Source organism: Herpailurus yagouaroundi, unplaced genomic scaffold (genome assembly GCF_014898765.1).
Source record: "Herpailurus yagouaroundi ecotype Mexico unplaced genomic scaffold, PumYag 246, whole genome shotgun sequence".
NCBI lineage: Eukaryota > Metazoa > Chordata > Mammalia > Carnivora > Felidae > Herpailurus > Herpailurus yagouaroundi.
Window position 1 is genome coordinate 4,232,910 of NW_024412463.1, and position 13,985 is coordinate 4,246,894.

The following is a 13,985-nucleotide window of genomic DNA, read 5'->3' on the forward strand; positions in this document are numbered from 1 at the left end:
CAAAGAAAAGAAAAGAAAAGAAAAGAAAAGAAAAGAAAAGAAAAGAAAAAAAAAAGACAAAATGTCCTAGAATGGATCTCAACTTTCCATGCCTTCCTTTACATGGCCCCTCACAGCTAATCAGTTACTCAGTTTTACAGATCCGATCATCCAAGTAGCTCTCAAGTGCACCCTCTCCTTTCATATTCCTACCATCCTGTCTTTTCCTTCTGATCTGCATAATAATTTCATAACCGGGTCTCGAACACCTGTCTTCTTCTCAGCCTAGTAAATTTTTCCTCAATACCACAAATAACCATCCTTCTGCTGCCCTGTACAAAATTCTCCAATTTACCCAAATAAGTCCTAGTTCCCTCTCTTAGGATGCAAAACTACACCATGGCCCCAGCCAACCTTTCAGCCAGATTCATTCCATAAACATTTATTGACCACTCCTTTGTCCCGGGCACTGGCTAGGTAGTAATTAAAGAGTGAGGTACAAAACAAATTGGATTGCTGTCCTCATGGAGTTTATATTTTCATAGGAGAAACAGATATTAAACAAATTAAAACAAACAAAAAAAAAGTATATTAGCATATAATTATAGTAACTACCCTGAAGAGATAATCACTCAGGGGCTCAAAGAAGCATACATAAGGATATTCATTGCAGCCTTGTTTATAATCGTGACAAATAAGAAACAACCTACAAGTTCATCAAGAGAAAAATGACCACATAAACTATGATATATCCAAATTTAAGAATATAGACAGCAGTTAGAAAGAATGAAATAGTGCTACATATGCCCATGTGCTAAATCACCAAGACATGATGGAGTAAATAAATAAATGAAGCCACAAAAGGTATGCCATTCTTTGGTTTAAACACACACAATAGTATATTCTCTAAAGGAAATGCATATATATATATATAACATATGTATGTGTACGTTTGTATATTATATATAATATATACACGTGTTTATACTACACAGGGATCAGAAATATATAGGCTGATCATTTCACATTGTGTACAAATATCGAATCATTATATTGTACAACTGAAGCTAAGAGGTTATATGCCAATCATGTCTCAATATAAGAAAGAAATGTACATGCAAATGCATGAATAAAAGCTGGTTAATTCTCAAATACGGGCAACGATCCAGGACCCTTTACTGGCAGCTAAATATTTTAATCTTTTAACACGTAAAACACACTCATATTTGACCCAGATAAGTAAAAATTAGCTGCCTATTAGCATACAATTCCAAACTACATTAAATACTCTGAGAAATTAAAAATGGAGAATAAAATACTTAGTATTTTCATACACTGCTTTTTTTTTCCCACATACTGCTTTTTAATGAACTATTCTCTACTTACCCTTCTCCTTGCTCTGTGCCCACTACCTGTCCCACCTTCATTTTGAATCTCCCCAAACCCACATGCCACACATGTCCAAAAATCAGTCTGTAGTCATCCTACCCATCCCCCATGGTCCTCTCCACATGCCACTATGCTCTTTGTTGGGTCACTCTCTTTGTTCAGTGCCTCCTTTATGACATTTGCTGGGTTATGCCCAGCCCCGGATGTTGTCTGAATGGACTACAGGCTCCTCAACGGGAAGGCCGGTTTCCTCCAAATCACAGCACCCAGGAAAGTGTCCCAATATTCAGCTGTTCAATTGAAGTAAATATGCTCCCTGCTTCTTCCATTCACTCATTCATTTACTGTCTCCCTCAACAAATAGTAAGACCAGCTGGGTACCAGGCGCTGTTTTAGGTGCTGGGAATAGAGCAGGAAAGCAAACCCACCAAAATGCCGATCCTCACGGAGTTGACACTTAATGTCGTAGTGAATTCAATGATCAGCGCTACGGGGCACCTGGCTGGCTCAGTCAGTGGAGCACGGGACTCTTGATTTTGGGGTTGTGCTTTCAAGTCCCACACTGGGTATAGAGATTACTTAAAAATAAAATCTCAGGGCTCCTGGGTGGCTCAGTCGGTTAAGCATCTGACTCTTGATTTCAGCTCAGGTCATGATCTCATGATCTGTGGGATCGAGCCCCACATCAGCCTTTGCACCAACAGTAGTACAGAGCCTGCTTGGGGTTCTCTCTCTCTCTCTCTCTCTCTCTCTCTCCTTCTCTCTGCACCCGCCTCCCTCAAAATAAATAAATAAACTTTAAAAGTTTTTTAGTAAAATCTTTAGAAAAGAATTAAAGGATTAAAGGATTCGTGTTATGGAGACAGGGGGCGGGGAAAGGGGCCAGAGAGTCGAGGGAGCCGGTGAGGGTAATGTTCAACAGGCTAGTCCTGGAAGACTTCTCAGGTGGAGACATTTGAGTAAAGATCAGAAGGGGTGACAGTGGGAGCCACGTAGAGGCTCTCTCTGGGGAGAGAGCACTCCCAGCCGAGGGATCAGCATGCAAAGACCTTGAAGCGTTATGCCCCGTGGTTCAAGGAACAGCAAGGAAGCCGGCGTGATGTTGTGGCTGGCATGGAGCACTAAGAGGACACAAGTCATAAAATGAGCGTGGAAGAGATCCACACCATTTGGGGCATTGTGAGGACAGGACGTTACTCTGGATGAACCTGAGCGCCAGTGAATAGTATGAACAGAGGAATAATGATCTGGCGGAGGTATTAAGAGTGTTAGTAAACAAACTGATAAACCAAGAGTCCTCCTTTGCTGCAATCACTCAGATATTTACGCGTGTCCATATTTTCAGTACAACAGCACAACAACAACAACAACAACGATAATGGTAACAGTAAGAAGAGGTAAGACAAAGTGTAACAAAAAGGGAAAAATAAAACAATTTATTGAGCCCCTGCTGTGTGCCAGCGTCTTAACTCCACACCTGATCTACCCGATCATAGTGTTTTCTCGTTCTCCTGATAACCTGTAGACTTAAATTCATCTGGCAGATGAGGAGACCGTAGCCATTCGAGGTTAACTCACTTTCTGCCTTACTAACTTCTTTAACTTGCTTGAGATTCTACAACAAGAATGAAGTAGAATTCTAGCCCGAACAAATTCCAAAGCCCATGCTGACTCATGCCATTCTGTTCTGTACTAAGCGGTTGACTTTGGCCTCAGGAGACTAGAGAATAATAATAGTGACCATTGATTAAGTACTTCTTATAGGCCAAGTACATTATTTGCACCGTTTCTGGGTACCCAGGCAGAATCGGTACCCTCATCACCCAGATTAGAAGCCACACCTCCGAGTGGTGAGACAGGTAGTGAGTTCTAGGGCTGAGCTCTTGAAACGGGTTTCCAGGTTCAAACCAAGACCCTGGGCTACCCAACTATTGCCTTTGCCGTCTCACTGGAGCTCCCTCCCCGCCTCCACCCCTGGCCTTTTACAGACCAGACGGAGGTAAGAGTAATCACTGACAGGTGTATTTGGAGGAATAAATAAGGCCTCACTACTAAAATGCTTTGGGGGGAATTTGGCACATAGCGAGCGTTCAATCAGGACAGGCTAGTGTCACAAAGACCAATGCCCACGGCCACACAGGAACTCGCCCGCACTCAGAACCAGGTCTGTTCTCAACCACTGCATGGCCCTGCCAGGGTACTTATTCTGGGCGGGAGAAGAGAACCAAGAGTGTTTCTATGCCGTGAGACAGACAGTCAGAGCTGGCCCCGAGTCTGTCCACTCCAGAACCTGAGCAGCTCTTGACCACCAGAACGACTCCTCAGTGTAGACAAAGCAAGTGGAAGTCTTTGAAGAAAGATACCTCAATCCGAGTGATCCTCGTGGAAGGTGGGAGATACCTACCTGCCTTTCAGGGTTCTTTGGACACCTTCTCCAAACTGGAGGTCAAGCGAGACCGGAGAGGCACCTAAAGAAGAGGGTCAGAGGTGAGTGGCTCCAGGGAAGCGTGCCAGGTGGCTGAGCCCCTGTCTCCCGACCACAGCTCTCCAGCCACACCCTCAAACAGGATGCTGGGGTTTGGGGAAAATACTGGAGAGGAGATTAAGGTTAGAGCCACGCCCCTGGTAGGTATAGAGTGACCAAGAAATCAGGAGTCTACCCTGAAGATTAGCCGTCTGCCTTGGTCCTCCGTACGGTGGACCCACAGCCAGCTACCCCACTATTTCACTCGCAGCCAATGGGCTTCTTCGGCTCAGCAGCTCCCAAAAACGAGCATGCAGATTTTCTCAGAAACCGGAACTGAATCAAACACGGTCCTCAGAGCCAGCGGAGACCCAAACCCTGGCTCCCAGCTCAGCTGCTGGGAAACCTCAGCCTCCTGACTCGACTTGCCTGCCTCACCTGTACAATGGGAAGAACATCGCCGCCCGCTGCACGGGGCCCGCTCTGGAAGGTCACAGGAGCTAATCACAACCAAACCTTAAAACGGTGCCTGGCACACGGCCATCAGCTCAGTAAACATCAGCCAAAATGACCTTAGTCATTATTGTCTCCGAACGTCTCCGTTCTAAAACAGCCCGTCCGCTTAACGAATCCCTTTGGCTTCTTTGACAACTTAAAAAAAAAAAAAAAAAAATTGTGGTTAGCACATTTTGTTGACGTATTTTTACAAATACCAAGACTGCCCGTCCTCTTAAAAATATTTTAAGAGATTATATTTTGTCCCCACTCGCTTTGAGGAACTGCTTCGGAGCCACTGAGTGGGCCAAAAACAGCAAGAAAGCAAAGGAGGATAATAAAACCTCTTTCCTGAACTTTTTCCAGAAAAACAAAAAACAAAAAAAAAAAAGAATTTCAAGATTCAGATTCTGGGCTTTTAAGGACCATCTTGCTAAGTATTTTCTTATCAAGTTCCTTCTTGTTTTCTCCCCTCCCCCCCCCCATAAACACGACAGTAATGAGATAGTTTCTTCTTTCTCCCTGCCTCCAAAAAAAAAAAAAAAAAAAATGTTCTCTGTCCCATAAATTTCTCCCAAACCCACGCAACCGAATTTTCTACAAGGATTTGTAAGAAACTGAGAATGCTCTGAACAGAAACGAACCGCTCCTGAAGCAGTTCTCATTTGAAGTCAACAAATAAGCACAACGTGTCCCCAAGGAAACAAAGTAGAATTTGGACGATAAAATGGCTCTGCCCCTAATCCCCGGTTCCCCCGTGCTGCAAGGCTGCACTGGCAGGAAACACATATGCCATCAGAAGTCTCTGCTAGTTTCCACCAGTATTTCTCCATCAGCCCGCTCAGCCGTACGGACCCAAGTAAGGCACCCAGCTTTAAAAGAAAAAAAAAAGAAAAAAAAATTGGTAAAGGCAAAGAAGAGCACGCTGACCTGATCATTTCTACCTTCCTCGGGGTGGGTAGACCGAGACCAGAAGAAATGCGGGCGCCCCTCCCCCGCCAGAACCGAGCTTCCCGTCTGGGTGGAAACTATCTCATTACCACATTTTCAACAAGTAGACCCGGTTTCCTCGTGTAATCAGAGTTAGTCTGTGGTTGTTTGGCAGTCTGTGCATGCCATGTTTTTAGAGCTATAGAGAAATGTGTATTTATTTATTTTGTGATGGCTGCGACCATATGACAAACAGAAGCCAGCCTTAGCCAGTGATTTATAAGAGCTCGGGGAAGCAGTGCCTTTAAGCATTTTAATAGAGGCGCTCTCATCCTTTGTAAGTGGAAGTGTAAATTGGTACAGTCCTTTTGTAAACAACTCCGCGAGGCAAGTCAAGGGCCTGACAAATGTTCGTACATTTGGGTGCAGCAAGAACATTCCTGGAATCAGTCCTAAGGAAATAGTCCTAATAGAGGACAAGGGGGCTGCGAACAAAGATGTTCACGGCAACGAGATTTACTAGAAGGGGAAAGAAAATACACACATACTCCCTCCCCGTATACGGGGAAACACGCGAATAAAGAAAGGGTTCGTCTTCCAAGTTATCCCCGCTCTTGCCCACGGCCATTTCAAAATTTAAAAGCTGCGAAAATATGCCACTGGGAAATAGTTATAATAGCAAGTGGAAAAATCAGGACGCAAGAATCACATTTTTAATAAAATAGAAGTCTTCTTATTAGTAAGCCAAAAAGGGAGATACAGGTATATGTAAAATTGTTTCAATTGGTTTTCTTATCAGGGACGTTTTAGTATGGACTGGGTATTATGTGATACCAGAAACTTACAGTTAATTCACTAACTGTGATAAAGACATAGTAGGTTATTTGAAAAAAATGCACATATTTTTTAGAGATATACACCGAAACATACAGGAGGAGAATGACGTGTTAGAATTTATAATACTTAAGCAAATTTTTAAAACAGGAGAATTGAAGCAATGTGCCTAAAATTGCAAAACGGGGTGAGGGCTATGGGGGGGGGATTCATTTTACTATCCTCTCTACCTTTACATGCATTGCAAAATTTTTATTAACAATTTTTAAGGAGGGGAGCTCAGTCTGTTGAGCATCTGACTTCAGCTCAGGTCATGATCTCACGGTTCGTGGGTTCGAGCCCTTCCTCAGGCTCTGTGCTGACAGCTCAGAGCCTGGAGTCTGCTTCGGATTCTGTGTGTCTCTGTCTCTCCTCCCCTCACACGCTGTCTCTCTCTCTCTCTCTCTCTCAAAATAAATATGTCAGCATTAAAAAAAAAATGTCTTTTAAAAAAAAATTTAAGGGGTTGTTTTTTGATAACAGAATATGTAGGACCTTTTTATCTTACCTCCAATTTTTCTGAAATGATTTTTCTATAAAAACAGGAAGAGTTGGTAGTCCCACAGAGACGTTTTTATTGCTGTGTAATAGTGGTGAATCCTCAGAATGCTGTGGTATGCCTGTGTACCTTCACTGAACTCATAAATGGCCCAAATCCTCTCTCTGGGGTAGCACCCTGCCATCTAAGACCATGCTGTAAATGTGATCGGCTGATAAAAAGCCCAGCTGCCACGGACCATTTTAAAGGTTAGGAACCATCTAAACACACACACACACACACACACACACACACACACACACACACACCACTTCTTGCCTCTTCAGTGCTAAGTGGGAACAGACTGGTTTTACTTCCAAAGTTGCATGCAATAATCATGTAAGCATCAAACAGCACAGAGTTCAACATGCCACCAAGCTGACTCAGAAGGAAGGTTCCACATTCCTTAATTAGCAGCATCAGAAAAGTAGCACTTCCTGCACTGGAGTTTCCCATTTCATCCAGCTACTCATGGGCTCAACCCACCCCACAGGTTCTCACAGAGGAGTGCCATGAAGTCTGGAAACAGAGACAGTGTTCTTTAATTTATCTTAATAATTCCCTTTGTTCCTGTTTATTCTGCTTTGTTTTACTCGTCACACTCTTCATCCTCTTGTATGCTGATTTTTGCAGATTGAAAGTGGCCGTGATAGCATCATGTATGTCCTTTGTCTCCAGACTTCACGGACACGCTGGAGATACTGAGATCACAGTTGGGAACAGAATACGTGAACACTTCACCGACTTGAAAATACAGTCCTCTTGGTTATTAATAGCCAAAAAGATTCAAAGTACTGGACCAGAAGCTTCTTTTTTAGTACCAATTACTTAAATTAAGTTTCTGATTTGTATTAAAGTTCTCTGGCACAACTCAGGCAGGACGCAAGTGCATGAGGAAGATTTCCAAACAAGATTACACGGTTTTCCAATGTGATATATTTGATCATCTTTGAAAAGGCAGGGGCAACACAATTGCAACCTTAATTGAAATGTCAAATTCTCATTGGATTTAACCACTGTAACAATTATTTACTGTGAACTTCAGAGGTTTTGGAGAAATGTACAATAACCCTAAGCAGGTGACTGACAGATTTGACAGATGCTTAAAAAAAATACTCTTTGGGAAAAAAAAAATACTGTTTGGAAAAAAAAAAAAAAACTCTTTGGAAAACATTATTTTTGCCCTTTGAGGGACCCTAAAAATCCATTCTATGATGCATTATTCCATATTCCCCTTGCAGTCTTCCCTTCCTCAATCTATGTCTTTTCAAAGAATTCTTCTCCTCTTTGACCACCAGGTTGATAGATTTATATTTGCTTTTTAATTAAGTACCTTAACTGTAAGAGAGTAGATAAGAAAAGCTCATAGTCTAACACCCCGGGAGAGAGCAAATGTTTGCCTCAGTGGCAAACCCACGTTCTCAGGGGTCTAAGAGCAAAGAAGTTCCACTTGGGGATTTTATTTCTTCTGAAAACATCTTCTGGTATTTGAGAACGTCTGATGCTATTTAGTGGGGCAGACCAACCCCTGATTAGATCTTTTAAGAACAAAAGCCTTTCCTTCTGACCCCAGAGAGTAATGAATTCGTTGTAACACTACATGGTAATTATGATGAAAAGTGTATTTTAAAATCAATGTACTTTATTTATTTTTTTATTTTTAAATTTTTTTTTTCAACGTTTATTTATTTTTGGGACAGAGAGAGACAGAGCATGAACGGGGGAGGGGCAGAGAGAGAGGGAGACACAGAATCCGAAACAGGCTCCACGCTCTGAGCCATCATACCAGAGCCTGACGCGGGGCTCGAACTCACGGACCGCGAGATCGTGACCTGGCTGAAGTCGGACGCTTAACCGACTGCGCCACCCAGGCGCCCCTAAAATCAATGTACTTTAAATAACAATTACGTCAAGTTGAATCCAGAACCAAATTAAATCGACTTTGGCCTTTTGGTGTTCTTGGGTCATGTAAGAGCTGGGTTTGACTTTATCCCTGACTCAGTTTCCCTACTCCCTCTTTATATCACAAGACACTGTAAGGGGCATAAAAAGTGCCCCATGACTATGATATTGTCTTCTTGGAGACCTAAAGATGTCATATATATTTTTTCTTGAAAATAAAGTTTATAGGGGCGTTTGGCTGGCTCAGTTGGAAAAACACATGACTCTTGATCTCAGGGTTGTGAGTCTGAGATACACCCGTATTGGGTGTAGAAATTACTTAAAAACAAAATCTTAAAAAAAAAAGAGAGAGAGAGAAAATAAAGTTTATACAAGCAATACATTGTAAGACCTGACCCTGAACCCAAGAAGCTGAGTCTTTTTTCAAAGAAGTTGAGATTGAAACACAATTGTTTTTATTAATATTTGGGGGATAGTCTTCACATGTAAGTGAGAATTTTGCTCATAAAAAATGATATCCGAATTCACTCTAAAAAGTGTTGTCTCCTTCCATTTCTGTACATTAGCCAATGATTTCTGCCCTCTTCTTCACTTTTCCAAATTATGAAAGATTTTTATGGCTTTCTTCATTTTCCAAGTATGCTACAAAACACTGTAAATATCAGAGAAACACTGGAATTTTAACACTGGAATCATTCAAAGTTTCTGCTTGGAATCCAGGGCACCCGCCATTGACAGCATAGTCTATTGTATTCTGTTTACATAGAATCCAGATGAATGGTACCCACCTGGAGCTGTTCAATGGGCTGAAAGTAATCTTAGCAAACGTGTAATGGTTTGGGTAAAGCCACTGCTACGTCATCATCTAGCTGGGGCCACTGCTGCTGCCACTGTCTGTTAGATAGGACCTTCAAACCCTGCTGGCCTTCTTGATATTTCTTTGCCTATCAGTGGATCATTAGTTGGAGCATTTCCTTAGTCATAGAGCCTGGCCTGGCCGTTCGTTGGGATGTTCTCAGTAGGAACTACGGTTGAAGATAACAGAATGGTTATTTAGATGTGAATGGGGGGGGGGGGGTCACCTCTTTCTTCTCAGGGGCTCAAGATTGTTTCGTTATTTTCTGATTCTTGAACTTTTAGTTCTTCTTAAGAACAGAGATCTGATTTTTTTTTTAAAGCTTTCCGATGACATTTGAATGTTTAAGTCTTCTGAAAATATTTACATTTTCCAAGCAGCTAGCAACACTCTCTGTCTTCTATAGTTCTTAAGATTAGGGAAAATAAGAGAAAGCTAGAGAGTTGGCAAGCAAGTGTATCATAACCTGGCAAAGAAATTCCTGAGCAAAACTATATGGGTTTGAGCTTATTGGAACATTCGAAAGCAATTAAAATGCTTCCCCCCTCCACCCCAAACTTATTTTTGTCCTTTTTTACTTTAAGCACACAGAGGCGTACAGCTGAAAAATAATACGACAAGCATGAATGAGTCGTCAGGCAGATCAAGCCAAGAAGCTACTGTCAGGGGTCTTTATGGAATATATTGGATGGAATGTCTATCATCCACGCTTCGGCTTATTGGAGGGGTCAAGACCAGCCCTTTAAGAAAAACTGATCAGCTTCCCAATATTCAAATTCCTACTTATTGACCTGCCACAGAATATCCTGCCTTGTGTCAAAAATACCGTCTTCCAAACTGTGGGGATAGACACTAAAAAGAGGCCTATGATTCAACTATATATAAAGTGTGTGTTGAGCACATGTAAACAGAAGATAGTAGAAGCCGCGGGAGATGAATCAGAATTATTCAAGATAACTCCACAATGAGCTCAAAGAATATCATTAGGCCTACGGACCTGCCTTATTTTAAATACAAGCGCTCTCAAACTTGACAATACCTCTTAGGAAAAATTACAGGGTGTATACTCCAGTATGCAGTCGACAAGTCCGTAAAAATGCCACTTTATTTTTATGATTGGAAGCCTTACTGTTCATGGTAGAAAATTTGAAAACCGCAGAAAATACCCCGAAAGCTAACACCGAACACTCAGAAACAGCCACGGTTCCTACGTTGCTGTGTTCCCCTGCACCTTTACTCACTTGTTTGTTTATTTATTTTCCCTGCACCTTTTTAAAAAAGACACAGTATTTGGGGTCTTTGTCCAAATTTGGCTGCTTTGTCCTCATCTGATGGTTCACAGTGACGGTTTTTCTCAGGTGTTAAATAATGTCAGATTCTCCAGTCACGTCTTGTTTTCTTTCTGTTTTAAAATCTACAAAATATGAATGCTGTACAGACCCCCAACCGGCTCACCCATCCGCCTTCCACATACAACACCTTCTGGTCAGGGAGGGTGGTGCAGAATATCTCTGAAAAGTGAAACAGAAAAAAAAAAAAAAAAAGTTTCACTCACAGTTGAATTCAAACCCTAACAGGTAAAGACTTTCATACCAGGAAACTCTCCCCCCCCCCCTTTATCTTAAGATATTTCAGAGCAAATTATCTGGGAATAAAGACCACAAAAGGGGTATTCGCGTTGTAAAGGTAAACCAAATTGAGAGGGTAACTGTCTCCTTAAAAAAAAAAAAAAAAAAAAAAAAAAAATCTTAGCTCTGGTGTTGGTGACTTGGAGGGAGGGCCCTGGGTGACTGGAGAAGCACAGTGGGAGGGGTACCGAGTTGGTGTACCCTTTGTGCTTCCTGAATTTGATATCAGAAGAGAGCATTCACTTCTTTTAAAAATACAGACGTAGATTTTTTAAGTACGTATGTCTGACTTCAGGGATCAAGCTCATTAAAGAAGAAACGTAACCACCTCTGTCTCCCCAGGTTCCTCACCTCCTCCTCCCACCTTCCACTTTAGAATCAAACGGCACTAAAAAGAGGACACCTGCTCCATCTTGACCATGAGTACATTGTCAGAGAGGCCTTGAAGGTGCCTTCCCAAGTGGATTACCTGACCACATAAAAGAGAGACAGGTAATTTATGAAAGGAATCTTCGTGGCATTTGCACTTTGTCTATTTCCAGCCTGTTTCAGCTTTCTCGGGACCCACCCGACCTGGAGGATGGTGAGTGGGCTCCTGGGAGTGAAACCGATGTCGGATTTGTCGATTTGTCGCAGTCCAGAGCGAGATGCTACGGTGAGCTCCACGTGAGGGCTTCCTCCACGCCTTCCCACTCCGTCGTGTGGGATTAATTCAGCCATTTTCTGAAGTATTTACTTAGATGCACTCTCCTGAGTCAGTATGGACTTTGTTCATCCCATTTCCTTGAAATATGTCCACCTTCATGGGTGAACACAGGAGCGCGCTTTCTTCCAGAGCACATGTGGATAGTATGTATTTACAGAGACGTCAAACAAACAAACAAACAGACATACAAAGAACAAAACATGTAATATTTGAGCTTCCCTCCCAAAGGGAGGACAGGTGCTTCTCTGGCTTGTAGTAAACGTTGCAAGATTGGTAATTTGATACATAGCGTGAGAGTCCACTGCGGGGCGTCTCTCTTTTTTGTCTTTCTTTCTCTCTTCTCATCAGACTGTGTGTCTGGCTTGGAGAACCAGCCAGGGACCCAGGTAGTGGTGAGCCCAACAACCTGCCACACCAGACTCAAGTGACAAAAAGTCTGATTGCGCAATATTCTCAGCAGGTTGGCTTTCCACGTTCTAGAAAACGTTTTTAATGGGTTTGAGCTCCTTTCACACTAAGCACTTTGGGCTTGAACTGTCGTGCCTTGTCATGAAGTTGTGTTTTGAACTGTGGTGAAAGTCAGGATTTTTCTCTTCCTCCTCTTTTGTTTTTTTTTTTTTACCCCCCCCCCTTTAAAAACAAGATAAGCCCCGTATGCAAATAGAGTCCACAGGGACCACCACCGTCCTGGTTCTCAGCTTTATTTCTCCTGCTGCAGAGCCTGCCTTCACCCATTATGCGCTATTTGCATACCTTTAACATTAGAAACATTTATTCCAGGAATGAGTCATTGGAGGCATCTTCTGGGTTTACAGCTCGGAAGCTGGATTCAGGAGCATTAATGTCAGAAGAATGGATGTCTTCTGTATTAAAAACCTCGGGATTGTTTGTGCGTCGAGAGAGACAGAAAGAGAGTTTCTGTTTTGTTTCTGTTTGTTTAATTTGAAGAGCGAAACGTGCTCAAATACTTTAAAGATAATGCTTGAGATATATTTAGGGACATGCTTCACACCCTAAAGCAGTATTCGGTATGAATGAGACTGTCTCATTCTGTGGGGAGGGAAATGGCAGACTATATACCCTTCCTGAGCTGGCTATAACCAGCCTCTCAAACAAGAGTGAGGGCTGAGTACCTTGAGCATTTTTTTCCCCCAGCTCTACTGCGATATAATGGACACACGACATTGTGGAAGTTGAAGGTGCACAACCTGTTGATCGGATACATTCGATGTTGACAGATGTCTTTTAATGGAAAAAAAAAAAAAAGAAAAGGAAAGAGAAAGACAACCCCAATGCTTTTCTCAGAGAGAACAGGAAGCCTGAAGGAGGAAGTATGTGACAGTTTATTTTTCAACAAGCACACAGTGTCAAGTGAATGAAATCCCTCTGGAAGCTGTAAAAAAATGGAGGCTGGAAGGTGGTTGTGTTCAGGTAGCACAAAAGGCTTCTCAATATTTAGAACCTTTTTTTCAAAGCTAAGTTATTAATGAAATCCAAGATTGCACTTTTCCAAAAGGAAACACTGAGTCATTCATGAAATGATCTAAGATTTCGAAACTTGCTTACACCATTTTTTTTTTTTTTCTCCTCCTTTCCTACCTGTGCCAAAAGCAGGCTCAGAAAAGCCAACCAGTAACTGTGGCCTAAATCCAGGGAGCCGGCCAAATTAGCCAAAGAATGGAGTAATTTAACAAAGACTCCCGATGCCCCAGAGGGTTCCTGTCTCACCCCATTGGCGGGCCAGAAAGGGCCTGCCAGCCTCCCTGGGTCCAGAGCCGAGGGGCCTCTGTCCCCGCCTCCCTCCGAGGGAGCCCGTGATTAACCAGTTCTGGCACAGCGGTTATTTGGCCATACCCCTGGCCTGCCTCCAAGTTTCGTGTGGAACAACAAATGGGCGTGGGCCCCCAGATAGGCAGGCCCGTGTTCCAAGGAGGCAGTGAACACTCACGGCCAAGAGCCCTGCACGATGTGGCCAGAGCTGGGGTACAGCCGAGAACGCGTTCGAGGAGGGAATGCCAGCCTCTCGGTCCGTTTATCGAGGGTGTCTCCACTTAGGCCATTAAGTAGTGTCCAAAGACAGTCAACACGCGTGTGGGTCAGGAATAAAGTGTGAGTCAGGTCGTTCCGACCCCCTCCTCTCTCTCTTGCTGCGGAAGAGGGTTTCCAGGTACTTGATTTATTTTATTTTATTTTATTTTATTTTATTTTATTTTATTTTATTTTAT

At 42.7% G+C, this 13,985-nt stretch overlaps 1 long non-coding RNA gene across 2 annotated transcripts in view; it reads right to left on the reverse strand.

Annotated features, from left to right (window-relative positions):
- The window catches only part of LOC121020123 (uncharacterized), a 10,980-nt gene extending 5,349 nt beyond the window's left edge, over nucleotides 1–5,631 (reverse strand). Inside the window, exons 1-3 of one of the 2 annotated variants that reach the window (XR_005785955.1) lie at nucleotides 5,258–5,631; nucleotides 4,271–4,483; nucleotides 3,773–3,836 (exon numbers count right to left, since the gene is read on the reverse strand). This is a non-coding gene — a long non-coding RNA (uncharacterized LOC121020123). The remainder of the gene's footprint in view (nucleotides 1–3,772; nucleotides 3,837–4,270; nucleotides 4,484–5,257) is intronic. The other variant, XR_005785954.1, reaches the window with a different exon arrangement.
- Between the last annotated feature and the right edge of the window lie 8,354 nt (nucleotides 5,632–13,985).